Here is a 16,518-nt window from a genome sequence, read left to right as displayed (position 1 = left end):
ATAAAAATAAGGATGTGAATATTAAATTAGAGAAAATTAACAAAGTGGCCTTCCTCAAAGATTTTATGCCTAATAATCGGGCACAAATTGAGATAGCCCTCTCAGATTCTGCCACCCCAGAGGACGCTTTATTGGCTTTCACAACCCTTACCGGGATCATAGCAGATAAACTAACTAAATGTGGCAACAGAACATCTGACACCCCAAGATAGTGTAATAGTGCCTGCTCAGAAGCTCACAGGACACTAAGTTGTGCTTTGAAAAAGATCCAGAGGAATAAGGATGAAATATCAAAAGCTAGGAAAGGCTATAAAGAGGTAATTAGGAAAAGAAAGTTTAATTTGAAGTACAAGGCCTGGGAAGATCTAAAACCTGCCTCTGCACTAAAAGACTCACATGCTTTCTGGCAGGTTGTAAATTCTACCTCAATGCTTGGAGATGAAATACCCGAACTAGATACTATAGTATTAGCTAAAGACCGGGAAGAACATTTTTCGAAATTATTTTCTCATAACCCTTAGAGAGTAAACACCGTTCCTGCCCCAAAAACTCCTTTCGATATAAGATCAGCCATGGCCCTCGGTAACTCAATTGAAGTAAGTGATGTATTCCTGCAATATAGAATAGCCGTCCAGATAAAGCCCCAGGACCAGATAAAATCTCAGTTGATTTGTATCAGGTTTTTGGGCCCCGTTAGTACCCAACGTTCTTAAAGCTGCTATAGTGGGACCTTTAGTTAAGACATGTCAGAAACCCATAACAGTCCCGATTTTTGAAAAGGGGCTAAAAGTCAACCCCACTGTTACCACTCAAACTCCCTGCTAGATGGCTCAGTTAAAATCTTTGGTAGGGTTATTTTGGCCAAACTAGAACTATGAACACTCGAATCTCAAGCGCTCTTGATCTATCAGTTTGGATTTCAGTCAGCACTTGGAACCGTGGAGGAGACACTGAATGCGGCACTAATTGTTTAAAAATAATGAAAGGCACAAAAGTGTTGTGTACACTTAGCCTTTATGGATTTAATATGTGCCTTTGATACAGAGGACCGTTGTAAATTATGGTCCATAATGGCAAAGTTAGGGATCGTTGGAGCAATTATTACCTTGCTCGGTAGGCACCATGAATATACATCAGCCTCAGTTTGCTATATTTGTAAGGGAGATCTTACAGAAGAATTCCCCTCTGATATGGGGTGAGACAGGGGTGTGTCCTGGCCCCATTTCTTTTCTTATTATATATTAATGGACTAGGAGAAAAATGTTGTAAGGTGGGGCAGGACACACGGAAGGCTAACTTCTGCCAAATCCCGGTACTACTATATGCGGACGACGCTGTCCTGAAGCCAGGACAGCTAACAGCTTACAAATATTGCTTGATTCTTTTAATACTTTTATGGATGAGTTGGGATTAAAGGCTAATCGCTCTAAATCATTCATACTGAAATTGGACCAAAAAAGTCTAAGACAAGAACGTTTTTACTTGGGTATGAGGAAACCAAGTAAGTCCCTAATTCTACTTATCTGGGAGTTCCATTTGATGTGGATTTTAATTGGAAATGCTTATTAGATTTCAGAGCCATGCAACTCAAAAGTCGATTTGATGCCATCTTTAGTTTTGACAAAAGAATAAGCAATACGCCAATCAAAGACATTTTATATGTTTATAAAAGCAAAAGCATTTCAGTAGTAACTTTTCGGCCTGGTGTCTGGGGATGCGTAAACTGCAACTCACTTCAAATAGCAGAAAACACGTTCATAAGGAGACTTCTTTGAGTGCCCCAGAGTTCCTCTGCCTCTTTTTGTCATGAGGAAGTTGGCCTGTGCCTTTTAAAAGATTATATTACACTGCAGCCTTTGTTGCTTTGGGCAAGAATTTGGAAGAATTCAGTATGAAACTGGATTACAGCTTAGATATACCTTGGTTAAGGTGTATTAAAACTAGTTTTGCAAAGATAGGGGTCTCAGAATATTATAAAAAATCCTTATACCTTGAGAAATGTATCATCTGCTACAATCGAATCCCTTTTCTATCAAAGCCTTGAGTGGCCAAGTGCACTGTGTAATAGCAGTGGACACTCGGTACCTTCTTCTCAGCTACAAAGACAACTTGCCCTTTATTTGCAAATAGATTTGAATGAAAGGCAAAATGTTTGCTAACCAGGCTCTGCCAAAAAAACATACATTTCTTGGCTGCTTTTTCCCCTACCCAGGCTTATGGTTTTCCTCACTCCCTGTCTGTCCTTGTGACAGTTCCTCATGTCAAAGCACTAAGCACTTTATTTTATTTTGTAAATGTTATACTCCTCAGAGGAGACAGTTTATCTGTCCATTATTATTAGCATTGGGGATAAGAGTTCATGATTTAGCGATGGACTATTTGCTTTCCCTAGGAACTATAGACATTATATATGGAGTTTTAATCTACCTTTTTACTGCTTTTAAGATCCGTAGCAAATATGAGGTATTTTTTACTAATTTGTATTTTATTGTGTCTATGTTTATTTGCTCATTAATGAAGTTGTTTGTATACAAACTTTTTTTGCTCTTGTCGAATAAAGTATTCTGAACTGAACTGATAGTTTTTTTTAATGCGATTGAAAAGTGTCTTGTATATCTTTCATAAAATCTACAAAAGAAAATAAAGTGCAGCATTGATTGACCTGACTGTTTGTCACAAGGAGAGGTACTGGCATCAAGATTCCTCTTAAAACCCAAAGGGAAGCATACTAAATATGTTAGTGTCAGTTCTAAAACGGAAAAGTAGGGAGCGTTCCCAAGATCCCCTTGCACATCAGATAGTTAGTGTGTCAATCTGAGGGAAACTGACTGAGGTAGGAGGAAATATAATTTTCCCCTTCAGCTTCCCTAATCCTCTGTAAATGCTCAGAGTTGAGCAGTGCGTGTTGAACATGCTTTTTGTTTCGATTGTTGCACGTTGCTGGGGCCCTAAAGCTTGTTGTAGACACATTTTACAATATTCAGATTTAACGTAAACCAGTCAAGGGATTTGAAGGCCTCTTTCGCAAGAGAGCCAATTAAATATAATTTCTCCTGACAGAGAATCCTCCTCAATTTTCCAAATGTTGAGCCAAAAGGAAAGGGGCTGGACTTTGCTGAGATCAACTATGTTAGGCATTTCGAGCCCTTTGTGGCAAATAAGATAGATATAGGGACTGAGCGGAGTTTCCTGCAAAATCGGTTCTCTTCGATCTGAATAGCCTAACATAGCGAAATGCCCCACACTTCAGTGCCATACTTTGCACTGGGAATACACTGTGACATATACATCTGTAACAAAGGGGCAAGAGAACCCCCCATCCATTGGTTGCAGAAGACTGCATAGGGAACCGATTGCCCTAGACAGCATTATCCTACTCTGTGTGATATTTGGGGTCCATGATCCTGTGGCAGAAAAGATGACCATATATAGGAAAAAGTGCAAGTGCTGCTCAAAAATTGGCGCCAACAGGACAATTAGATAGCTGTTTACTCTTTGGGCATAATGGCATAATGTGTGATTTTGAAAAGTATGTGTGTAAATCTAATGTGGCAATACAGTCCTCAAAGGCAAGCACCAACAGACACAGAGCCTTTGGCGTACATGCCATAAGCACTGCGTTGTCTGCATACAGGAGTGTTTGTAACAGTTTGCATTTAATTTGCAGTACATGAGAAGTAATTTTTGTTAAAAAGGGATGGATCTTGTCAAAATATATAATTAACAAAAGAGGGGCTAACGCACTCCTGACGCATACCACAACGAATATCTATTTCTCAGGAGACCTCACTCTGCATGCTAATTTTAATCCTAGCTTTCATGTTATTGTGCAAAAATGCAAAACAGAGTGCACAAGTGCTTCGTCCAGACCACGTAATATAAGCATTTGCCATGATTTTGGTGTACTGACACAGTCCAAGCTGAGGACAGGTCCATGAATACCAAATAAAGGGGAGTTTGCTTGGCTATAGTAAATTTGCCCATGACCAGATTAAGATTTAAACATTGCTCAACCTTCCCGATTTGATTCCTTAACCTGTACTGACCGGGATATAAAATGGACTCTGCATAGGCTCAATCCCTGACTCAGTTATAAATTACCCTCCCAAGAATTTTAGAATTAAAATCAAATAATTTTATGGGCATATAACATCCAGGAAGGGACCGATCCCCTTTTTTAATTAGAGGAATTATAATAGATTTTGACCAGGTGACAAGCACTGAAGGATGGGCTAAATCGCTAAAACATTTTTTAATAGTGGAACCCAAAAGTCAGTGTTGCATGTTAACAAATCAATTGGGACACTATATGGACACATTGCCCTGCTACTGACACTTTGGTTTACAGTGTCTTCCACTTCAATTAAGGATGTCTGAAAGCCGAGCAATTTAGAACTATCTACTTCGAATGATACATCGGAGCATACATTTTTTCAAAATGGGCCTTCCTCATGACAAAAAGAGGAAGAGGAACTCTGGAACTGTTAGTGCTTTGACATGAGAAAATGGGTTTTACTTGCAACATGACAAGTTATTGGTGACAGTGATCTTATCTCCAAGATAGTTGACCAAAAGAATTTACTATCTTTCATTAGGGACACCTGCACAAGCGAGTCCCATTGCTGCATTATTACCTCTCTCCACCTTGTTGATGTGGCTACTTTATACTCCTTCCTTGAGGAGGGCACCATTAATTGATCCGTGGGCAGGGTTGGCCACTGAGGAAGCATGATTAAACCATCTAGGTGAATTGGTAATAAGACAAATAGCCTTTCAAAGGGCTTTCCTAATACTTAGATAAAGGTCAGAGAAAGCCTCAATGACCTGACGGTTGTTGTCTTCCTCCAGTAAAGACTCAGAGACCAGCTCTATGTTACCCTTAATTATCATCCTAGGAAATTGAGATGGTTCACCCAGTCTCCACACCAATCTCAAGTTATCTGTGGAAATTGGTAGCCCACCTATCTATCCTGTAACCCTCTGACAGGGAAGCAAGGAACGCTATCTCAATGGGGCTATGGTCACTAAAACTAGAGGGGGAAAAGTATGTCTACCCGATTACAGGTAAGAAAGATATAGTCAATTGTTGATCAACTACCTCTGTCCCAAAAGGAGGGCACATCAGTATCCTTTATGCCTACTGTATACATCACATTTACTAAATCAAGGGGAGTGAGAAAGGAAGCTGGGTCCTGACTCCTGTGGTCAGTAAAAACAGGAGAACACATTTCAGGGATGTATGACGTTACAACGCATACTTTTACATCGCTTGCCTTTACAACGCGGTTTTTACATCGCATACCTTTACAACACATAGCGCTTTGGGGTGCTGGATAGTGAATAGTTTAATTTACTATTCCAACTCCAGTCCCCGTGGACACTAGGGAAGGTGTTGGACAGTAAATTAAACGTATTCCCTATCCTAGAGCGCCCCCCAGCGCAATGTGTTGTAATGGTTTGCGTTGTAAAAGTTGCGTCGTAAAGGCACTGTGTGGTAAAAGTTGCGTTGTAAAGGATGTTTCCCCATTTCAGCATTTAGTGCGTTGGGTTTAGAAGACAGCCTAAAATTAAAATCCCCAGCTAAACACAAATACGCTGGGTCCCCTTTGGTGGAAATACCTTCTAAAAGCATGGAGATATAATTAAACAATGCTGGAAATTTAGCGTTCGAGATGATGGTAAAGTTGTTGTTATAAAAGTTCTCCAAGTTTAGGTTCAGATGGCTCCTCAGTACTTGAAACTTACAATTTGATGTTTCCATAATATTAACAGTCCCCCCCCCCCATTGGCTATGCTTACCTAAATGGCTAAACCACCCGATGCTTGCCCATTGATGTGAGGGAGTGGCGGGAACACTAAGGCATTTATAACCCTTGACAGCAAAGGGTAGAGTGTTTCAGTTCTCTTGGAAAACAACTACATCAAAGTCTTTAATAAAAGAAACCCAATCAGGTATACTGACCTTTGCACGGAGCCCTGCTACTAAGTATTTTTTGTGAGGAGATTCTATGCTTTCGATGGCAATAACCAAATTGATTGTTTGAGAACAAAACTGCGACAAAATGGAATCCCTCAATCTAGATGATCCCTCGTGTAGTCATTCAACATCTTCAAGACCCTGCAATGGGGAAAACCTATTTGTACAAACAAGACGAGGTGCCTGGATAGGTACACCATGTATTTGTGGCAAAATAGGAGCAGGTTTATAAAAATAATCTAGTGGCAATGCAACAATACAAGAAGCATTGGTATAGGTGTGTTCAATACCTCTCGGTATGTTCCTTACAAAGAAGGGACTCCAAATATTTATCACAATGTAATCCCCATCAATGTTTTTTCTTGAGCTGCCTACCCGGCCCCCTCTTCTCACCAATATGATATCATATAGATCCTGTACATTACTATGTTTGAATTTGCACAACCGGTGTACAGATCAGTTATGAAGCTGGACCTATGCCTCCTGTTGGCCTGATCTAAGAGGAGGGATGCCAGCTAAAATTAAAACATATGGACAGCTGCCGGTGGCGGGCTCAATATATCTTGGCTGGGAGAAACAACAGGCCCTTCAGCACATCTTGTGATTAAATTAGAGTTTAATGTCCATGTTCCAGCTGAGGTATTATATCCTTTGGTCTGGGAGCTTCCTTGGGTCTGATATTCCTGTTTAGAGTGGGATCATGGGTAACCACATTGTTCGCAGAGGATCTTGAAGCCTTATCCTGTATGGTAAAAGCCCCAGAATGACTGGAAATGGTTTGCTCTGATGGGAGAGACCTACTTCCATTACTATCCACAGTTATAATATTAAGTAAGCTGGATAGGAGGGTCTTATTACAGTTTAGGCGCTCAGATTAATAGTTTTAATTTCTCCTCTAGTATGCAACAAACATTTGCGCACAAACCAGTATAGCTAGAAAAATCCAGGGGCGGGGGAACATTTGTCTGGGTGAGCTGGCACTAGGTCAAAAGATTGCAAAAAACACAGTTGATGGACAGAATGTAGAACAATGTCATACATTCACCCCAGTACAAGGATCTGGGCCTAAAGCCATCGTTTTTTTGCACTCCACACCACCCTGGGTTAGACACTGGCTATATGCAAATCAGCTCTGACCCTGTGCCTCATGGGAACAGTCCAGTCCGAACTACCAAGCTAGGTCAAAAGATGGCAGTTCGGACTTTGTTATTTGCCCGGTTGTTTCCGCTTAGCAGCCACACCCTTCCCAACTTGTTGTTTCCTCTTTTCTGCTGGACCATGTGGCAACTGGGCAGGTGGAGAGCTGTAGATTCTAAATCTGGTAGTAACATTATTGACAGAGTCATCACGATTGCTGAACTTAATTTGTGCATGAGATAGACCAATCCTGGCTTCTAAAAGCCCAGACATGCTGCTACCATTGTTTATGGCTATATTATCATCTCATGAAGAAAACTGGAGCAACATTCCACTCCAACCGGACGCACAGCTTACTCTATTATATATTCACCAAAGTACTCCATGATTTAATCCATGTTTACATTTTATATTTTCCCATTAGTCAGTTGATTTTCACTAAATTTAGTTCTTGTCACATATGGGGCAGTGTATGTATAAAAACGTTTCTTCTGCTAAGCTTTTTTCTAGACCATGGTATATACATCCAACCTTCTTGATAGTGGATCTTATTAACCCAGTGCATTTCGGGCTGTTTGTTGCCCTTCTTCAGGGGTTCACTGAAAATGTTAAAAAATTGATATTAGTTTATATGTTCAGACCACTTTGAATAAATCAAACAGTAAAACAAACCATCAACAGCGTGCTTAGCTGCCTAACTGACATGTTCCCTCTAAACGGGCAACTATGCGCAAAACACATTGTGTCTGGTAAAACTTTATTCGCCCTTCCTTATTTCCCCTACCTTGATGTTATCAGTGACTATTGTTGCATGATGACTCATCTTCATAAACCTATCCCATTCAAAAGTCGGTCGTACCTTCAGAAAACTGCTTTCTGTTCTGCCTCCAAAACGTGTCTACTTCTCTCGCACACTAGTGTGGAATACCATCAAACTATTGCACCTGTTTCAAAAACATAAACCTGACTCCAACCTTCAACTTCAGGCAATCTCGTCATGCAGGCGGCAACAACAACCTGCATGACTACAATTCTCAAGAATCACTGATACAAGCATTTTATGCATCACTCCAACTTCCAAGCCTCCCCCGCCACAATTTTGTATACCCTGCCCAGCCTCAGCTGCCTATTCAACTTTAGTACCAAAGATTTAGTGCATGCACATTTTGAATTATCAAAACGTGTGGTCAAGTTCATGGCATTGCAGGCTGCTGTTATGCTGAAATGCGTGCTTCCCGCTGTTACTTGATCTGAAACTCAAAAAAACATCCATCAAGCTTTAAACAACTCCGTTACTTGGATTACAAAAACTTTACTGCCTCCACACATTTCAGTAACATTTATGGGTTCCGGAGAAGCGTGTAACTCACCCAAAAAGCACTTTGACGCTTCATATGGGGTAGTAAACGCTTTATAAATGCAATTACAATACAATATACAAGTTCAAAAGTGTGGGCATGAGTGAGGAGATTTGTGGGACTCTTCATGTGAAAACTTTGGGTTCTGAGGAAATTAAGTGAGCTTCAGCTGTTGCATACATCCAATGGTGACAATCAGAGACAATTCTCAGTGGCTACTGTTGTGGAGTCTAGAGATAACTGTGTGAGTACTAGGAAACTAAAGGAGAACTTTGACAAATGTAAGTAAGAGCATATACATGCCTACTCCCTTTCCTGCAGGGCAGAAAGGTTGCCTGCTGTGCAGAATTATGTGGTTATGTGTCGAACATGACCCCCAGGCCACAATATTGCAGAAACTGCATGCAAGACAGTACAACAAGGCACAATGGTGTGTTATGCTATAGGAAAGGCTGAGTGCAGGATTGTATGAGAGATAAAAAAGTATGACCTATCTTGGTTAATGCTGGGGAGAAAAATTGACGGCCAGAGCAAATGCAGGCCCCCTTGCGGCAGTCTAATGGTCTCAACATTGGTGTTAAGAGGCAAATCTTTCATCAGTATAGGCAGAAAGTAGAAATCCATAACAATATGTAATATGTGTTCAGTTCCTGCACCCACTCTTTCAAGCAGCAAGCTTCCCGGCTGAATTGCTTTGTGCAGCATTACACAAACAGGTACTCATGTCAAAATTGTGGCTGTGTGAACGACCTTCAGGTATAGCCATGTGAAAAGCAACAATACTGTAGCATGGCCTTATTAACTTGTAGAAATATATGTTCCATATATCCCTGTGTAATAGAAAACGACTATTGCAGTAATAACTTATGTCAAATTCTATCATGGCTGATTTGTAATTTATTCCTATCTCTCTTACCGGAGGGACCAACAACACCTCCTGTAGATGAGCCTGTTCATGATGCCCAACCTATTTGTGATACCATCCTCCACCATGGATGAAGAAACCTTCTAACAATTCCTAAACTCTTTGAAAAATTCTCCTCCGACCTTGGCAAGGAAAGATGACTTTGCGAGGTCTCCAGAGTAACCATCACCCAATGGATATCTCCCATCCAGATTTGTTATCACAGCTGAGGACTCTGAGTAAGCATGGGCGTAAAATCCATTCCGCTCGCGGATTTTGCGGATTTTCGGTAAATACGCAATCTGTGAACTCTCGCGAACTTGCCGAAAATTCGTAAAATCCGTGCAAAGCGGATTTTTTGCTTGGTCGCACTTGCCAACTGGAATACTATACAATTTCGCGGGAGTAAACACTTGCGAACACGTAGATGCGGCGGGCAGCGACAATCTCGCAATTGCGAGATTGCAAAATTTGCAATTTCGCACAAGAAATCCAGGAGCAGGCAGCATAAACCTTGAAAATTATGATTTTTATCAGAATAACTCCTCAGGTTGACATTTGCCTGCACTTTTTCTTTGCACGGAGTCCATTTTGGGGGGTGGGGGTGGGAGGAAGGAAGTGCCCCACAGTCTCCAACTTCCTGTTCCTGTCCACCAGGCTCCTCCCAGTGCTTTCTTCATGTGCTGGTCACTTTGATTTGGATCTTGACCTGGAAGGATTACTTTTTGTGGATGCTGCTGGATATTTGGATTTTTGCAAAACTGAAAGCACTCAGCAGAAGTTCAATCTTATCATTAGTAACCATTCCCTGTAGTGCTTCCTGAGGGGCCCCTTCAGAGTTCATTTGCCTACTTGCAACTATTCTATGACCCTGCTCTGACCTTCAAAGCAGGCTCAGAGAATAGCTACAAGTATACAACAAAGGTCCTGTTAAAAAAATTACACTGCAACAGAAAGCAATTACAGACAAAACTGAAAGCACTCAGCAGGTGCAAAAGTTCAATCTTATCAGTAGTAACCATTCCCTGTAGTGCTTCCTGAGGGGCCCCTTCAGAGTTCAGTTGCCTACTTGCAGCTATAGGCCACAAAGGTCCTGTGAAAAAAATTGCACTGCAACAGAAAGCAAATTACAGATAAGGAAGCAGGTGCCAGCCAGACTGAAAGTTTAAATTCAGTGACACATTAATCAACCCCAAATTAATTCATGTCAGTTGAAGCAGGGCAGGTGTGCTTGCTTTTTTTCACCCCCATAATCTACAGTGATAAACCAACCAGAGGGTGGCAGGGATGTACCAGAGGGTGGCATGGGTGTACCAGAGGGTGGCAGTGGTGAAACAGAGGGTGCTGTGAACCTGTGATGATGAACCAGATGTAGAAACAACATAGTCGTGGCCGTTGCGAGCCAACAAGTAAGTTCGCAATTGCGAACTGGTACAGAACCCTCGCGAACTCGCAGAAATCCTTGCGAACACAAAAAATATCCGCAAATTCGTGAGAGTTCGCGGATTTTGCGGATTGCGAATCCGTAAATACGCAAGTTCGCGGATTGCCAATTCGCAAAATCCGCCCATGCTTAACTCTGAGAACCCCCAAGTTGTATTTCAATGGTGAGTGGTAGGAGTCCAGCAGAGTATGGCTGATGAGGTGTGGTCGGGGATGGGCACCATTGAATGAGTCAGTAGGTGTCTTAGCCCTAATAAGGGTTTGACAAAGGCCATCAGACGCCTTCCCTTGGCTTCAAGGGATTGAGGAGTTCCTAGCTGACATCGCTGGTGTCATGAGGCAGAGTGAGCAACAACAGCCTTCTATATCTGACACCAGTAAAGTTGTCAAGTAGCTGGGGTCTATATATAATACCATGCAGTCCCTGGAGCGCAAGATTGACTCTGCCATGACATCAATGGGTGCCCTCAATAGCAGCACCATTGCTTTGTTGGCAAACCATCAGACCCTTAGCAGAGATTACCATGCTGCATTACTGGCACTCACAAATGCTGGTGAGAACATGGGAGCCACACCATCCCTCTGATGTGTATGTGTCTGCCTCCCATTTAAACACCACCAATTGCAGGGGAGGCAGAACATGCATCATGGGAGGAAGATGTGGACTTCATCAGTTTCTGTTGAGGAACTGTCAGTTGGACATTTGTGAGTGCCTCCTGGCCAGTTTTTTTTACAGTCCTGTGTTGAACATCATGAATTCTTCTTTGTCACCCAGCACAGTACTTTTTATTATTGCAGTTGTTTATCTTATCCACTTGTGTACTTTGAAAGAAGACTAACTTTCCTAATGGTAATTTACTCCTTCTCACTGAAATACTCCTCACTTCTAAATTTAATCTGACATGTGACCCTAATGAAATTTGTCTGATCACCTAATTCTAGCCAATGACTTTCTTTGTTGCTCAAATTTGGAATTTACTACTCACATGAACAAATGTGAGGATCCATTAATCAGGATAAAAAAAACATTTCATTTGGGAAAACTGTGATGTGGTTTTGTCAGGAACGTCTGCCTATGAAATGTTTTCTGCGTAATATCTAGGCGTGGGCGATAAACATTGCTCTACATGTGAAGTTAGCAGAGTTTGGAAAAGGGGCGACCACTTGGTCCCCCCGAAAATATAGTTGGGTGCCCCGAACCCCCCGGGAAACCAATTTTGGGCGGGGGGCGTGGCCCGGCTGGTATGCCCGAAGTGGCGTAGCCGGGGCGCGCCTTCTCCCGCCCAGGAGGGGTTGTCCTAGACACCTCCACAGAAGACCACGCCCCGGAGGCGTACAGGAGGAGGGTACACGCCCTCCCGCAGAAGAATAAATAGAGCGGGAATCCGAAGAAGCGACCTCTTGTTCCTCGGCTCAGAAGGCTGCACGCACTCGTTGCTCGTGAGCCCTCGACGGAACAAGCAGCCATTTTTGAGAACTTGTAATCTTGTCTTTTCTCTTTCAGTTAGCCGGAGTTCGTAGATTTCAGGACCTCGTAGATCGACCAAAGGCGGAATACTCAAAACCATGGCCGGCAAGAAAGCAGGAAAGGGTTCAGAGACGGATAAGGTGTTACGTCTATTGTCGAACCGGATGGCTTGCATGGACCGAAAACTCGGACAAGTCCAATCGATCGGTAGAGGTTTGGCGGAGGTAAAGAAGCAATTGGCCGCACTGAGCGACCCGGGCCATCCGAAAAAGGTAATAGGCCCGGCCTTGCCCGGAGTCGTCCCCGGGGATAGAGGGAAACGGGTTAAGCAGAGGGCGGTTTCGGGGGAAGTCCCGGTTCCAGAGGTACCCCCAGTCACCCCCTTCGTGCCAGCAGACAACCCGGCACGAAACCCTGATTTAGGCCAGCCGATTCCGGTGGTGATAACTCCTGCCGAGGATGATGAAATGCCTCCGGAATTGGCCACCCAGTTGGCAGCATGGCTGAGGAAAAAAGCGGGGGGCACAGTGGCCCCGGGAGATACGGCCGAAGAGGCTAGAATATTAATCAAGCAGTTGTGGCAGTCGAGAGATGTTGCAAAGGCGAGTGTTCCTTTTGTTTCCCCACAGGTGGCGCCGGTAGGACCAGCAGTTGGTCAGGAGAAGACGGCGGGAGCAATGGCCGACCCGGGTAAGCTCGCATTGCCAATGGCAGAGGAGGGCTCAATACCCTCGAGGCGGGAAAAGGTTGCACAGCACATTCCCATGGCCACAAAAGAGTTGATATGGGGGGACAAGTATGTCAACATGTTTTCTTTATTAACTGACCATCGCGAGATGGAGTATGCGAAAACGCAGAAGGATTTGTGGCACCCTAGCGTCTGGCGGGCCAAGATGGCGGAGTTTAGGGTGGATGAGACAGTTACAAACTGGGTTAAGGCCTTCTCTATATTTACTGCAGTTATGGGGGAACGTAAACCCGAGGTAATGACTGAGTTGACTTGCTATCAGAATCGCATTATGGATTTTTATTCAATGTATGATGGGGAGGAATGGAAAGGTTATGACATGAAATTCCGTAAAGCTAAGGAATATGATGGCACGTTGACTTGGGATTGTCTGGACTCAGTGTCATGGCACAAGCAGCTCCTGCCAGGGGCGGCAGGTACGTCCTCGCCAGGCGGGAGCGGGTCAGGAGTTGTCCGCCAAAAGCCCACGGTGCCCTTTCGAGCGGGCACCGGTGGGGACTACCAGCCGAAGACCGGCGGGAATGGCGGAAAAAGGGGGGTCTGTTGGGGCTTCAATCGAGGCAACTGTAACAGACCGCAGGGAACATGTAGGTTTAAGAATGTGTGTGCCGGCTGTGGGAATTCCTCACACCCGGAAAGTTCATGTAGATCTAAGAATAGCGGGACGGGAGGAAAAGGAGGGTCTAAGCAGGAGTAAGGTGGACCGTTGTAACCGATTGCCTACACCCGTTGATCTCATGGCTATGACTCCTTGGTTAAGCAAATACCCTGATTATGTCTCCGCTGGGGTGTTGAGGAAGGGATTCTTACATGGCTTCCACATCCCGGCGGGGGATTTTCGGGGGACTCCTTTTTGTAGAAACCAGTTATCGGTACTGCACAACCCAGGGGTGGCAGAGACGAAAATAGCAAAAGAAGTCAGTTTGGGGCGTGTAGCAGGGCCTTTTCATCACCCGCCGGTGGCGGAGTTCATCTGTTCCCCGTTGGGGGTTGTCCCGAAAAAGGACCCAGGGGAGTTTAGACACATACATAACCTCTCTGCTCCGAGGGGTTTCTCGGTGAATGATGCCATTGACCCGGATGTTTGTACAGTACGGTATGCATCGTTTGACGATGCCGTGACCATGTTAAACCACCTAGGCCCAGGGGCGCTGATGGCGAAAACAGATATCGAATCGGCGTTCCGGTTGCTTCCGGTGCACCCACAGGATCAGCGCTTGCTAGGTTTTGCATTTCAGGGAAGTTATTACATGGATAAATGCATGCCTATGGGTTGCTCCATTTCTTGTGCTTATTTTGAAATGTTTAGCTGTTTTTTAGAATGGGCATTCACCAAGGCTACAGGGCATAGGCATGTTATGCATTATCTGGATGACTTCCTGTTCTTGGGGACAGCCGGCAGTACGAACTGTGCGCAGGCGCTGTACGACTTCTGCATCCTCATGAGAGAGTTTGGAGTCCCGTTGGCACCAGGTAAGACGGTGGGGCCATCTACTTCACTGGAGTTTCTGGGAATTGAGCTCGATTCTGTGGAGGGGTGCTTCCGTTTACCGATGGCAAAGGTGACCAAGTTTAGGGCTTACTTGACAGAATGCCTTGGCAAGGAGAAAGTGACCCTGCACCAGCTACAGCAAATAGTGGGTCAGCTTAATTTTGCTTTGAGGGGGATGCCTATGGCCCGCCCCTTCTCGCGCTCTATCGCACAAGCTATGGTTGGTCTCAAAGAGGGTCACCACCGTACGAGACTGTCGGCTGAGGTACGCCAGGACATGCGCATTTGGTTGGCATTCCTGGCGGACTTCAACGGTCGAGTCATGTGGAACTCTCCACCAGTGTCTTCAGATGAACTAGGTCTATGGACTGACGCAGCGGGGAGCAAGGGATTTGGCGCCATCTTAGGTAACCGATGGTCGGCGCAAACATGGCCGGCGTGGTGGCACTCCAACGGTCTCACAGGTAACATTGGGTTCTTGGAGTTATTCCCCATTTGGGTCGCTCTGATGGCATGGCCTGGCGACTTCAGGGACCGCTCAGTGGTGTTTTGGTCTGATAATATGACTGTTGTCGACTGTATTAACCAACAGGCAGCACGCTGCAGATGGATCTTGAGAGTGTTGAAGGAAATTGTACTACTTTGCATGAGATTGAATGTACAGTTCAGGGCGAAACATGTGCCAGGTGTACTGAATCATGCGGCTGACGCACTCTCTCGTTCACATATGCAGGCATTCAAGGGTTATCTACCCACAGCGGACCTAGAGGCAGCCCCATTCCCCGAAGCACTATGGCTCATCGGTGCCCAGGATTACAGGACCTCGTGGCAGCAAGCTTAGCCCCCAGGACAAGGAAGGCATACGAAGGAGCGTTTCGTTCCTATTGCACGTTTTTGGGTCCCACAGGGAGTTAGAACTGGGGTCAGGAGGAATCCTTCCTGGGGTTCCTGGTAGCGCTGCACAGGGAGGGCCGATCAGCGGCAACGGCCTATAGGCATAGGGCAGCTATTTCATTCATGGCTCAGGTGCATGGCATAAAAAACCCGACGGATTCGTGTTTGGTTAAGAGAGCCCTTCGCGGCTGGCAGCGCCTTGAGGGTCGCGAGCAAGACACAAGGCGCCCGATTGGCTTAGACAGGCTGTCTCTGCTTTTAGCAAAGCTGGACGAGATGTGTTCCTCCCATTTTGAAAGGGTCTTGTTCCGGGCAGCTTTCGCAGTGGCATTCCATGGGGCTATGCGGGTGAGCGAACTGGTCGCAAGGAACAAGAAAGATCTGGAGGGAGGCTTGTGCAGGGATCACGTCCAAATAAGGGGTGATTCAATGGTGATCTCGATAGCCAGGTCCAAGACTGACCAGGGAGCTATGGGAAATAGTGTGATCGTGCAGCGCGCACGAGGGTCCCCCATCTGCCCGTTGAAGTGCGTAGAAGACTATTTGGCGCTACGGTCAGCTGCATGGGGGGGGAGTTTGCTTCGGCACAGGGATGGCACCCCACTGACGAGATTTCAGTTTCAGAGGGTGCTGGCACTATCAATCGCTGCCGCGGGCATGGACCCGTGCGATTTTGGGACCCACTCCTTTCGGATAGGGGCTGCTACTGAGGCTACAGCCAGGGGTCAGAGTGTGGAGGAAGTGAAACAGTTGGGCCGTTGGTCCTCGAATTGCTTCAAAAGGTATGTGCGATTGCACATGTTGTAGAGATCAATTGACATGCACTTACGCTTCTTGTCTTTTGTTTTCTTGCAGTTTCGCGAGCCTGTCACGCGGGGCCGGATTTTGAAGTCGACCCACCATGGCGAGGCCAGCGGTCAAGGACCACCGACTGGAGAGAGGATGGTATGGGTCGTGGGCCACTCATACGTGAGGCGTGCCGGGGACGTATTCAGGGCAGGTGACGCGATTCACGCACTTGGGGAATACGGGGGCAGAGTGGCCTTCCATGGGAAGGGCGGGCTCTGTTTTGACCAATTCGAGTCATTTTTTGAGTG

General features: G+C 45.0%; 1 pseudogene; it reads left to right on the top strand.

Moving 5' to 3' along the window:
- Positions 1–572: 572 nt before the first annotated feature.
- The window catches only part of LOC144820315 (uncharacterized), a 64,799-nt pseudogene continuing 48,853 nt past the window's right edge, over positions 573–16,518 (top strand).

The sequence above is a fragment of the Lissotriton helveticus genome, chromosome 2_1 (genome assembly GCF_964261635.1).
Source record: "Lissotriton helveticus chromosome 2_1, aLisHel1.1, whole genome shotgun sequence".
In the NCBI taxonomy this organism is placed as follows: Eukaryota; Metazoa; Chordata; class Amphibia; order Caudata; family Salamandridae; genus Lissotriton; species Lissotriton helveticus.
Note: the sequence above shows the minus strand (reverse complement) of the source record. Positions and strands in the feature narration are given on the sequence as shown.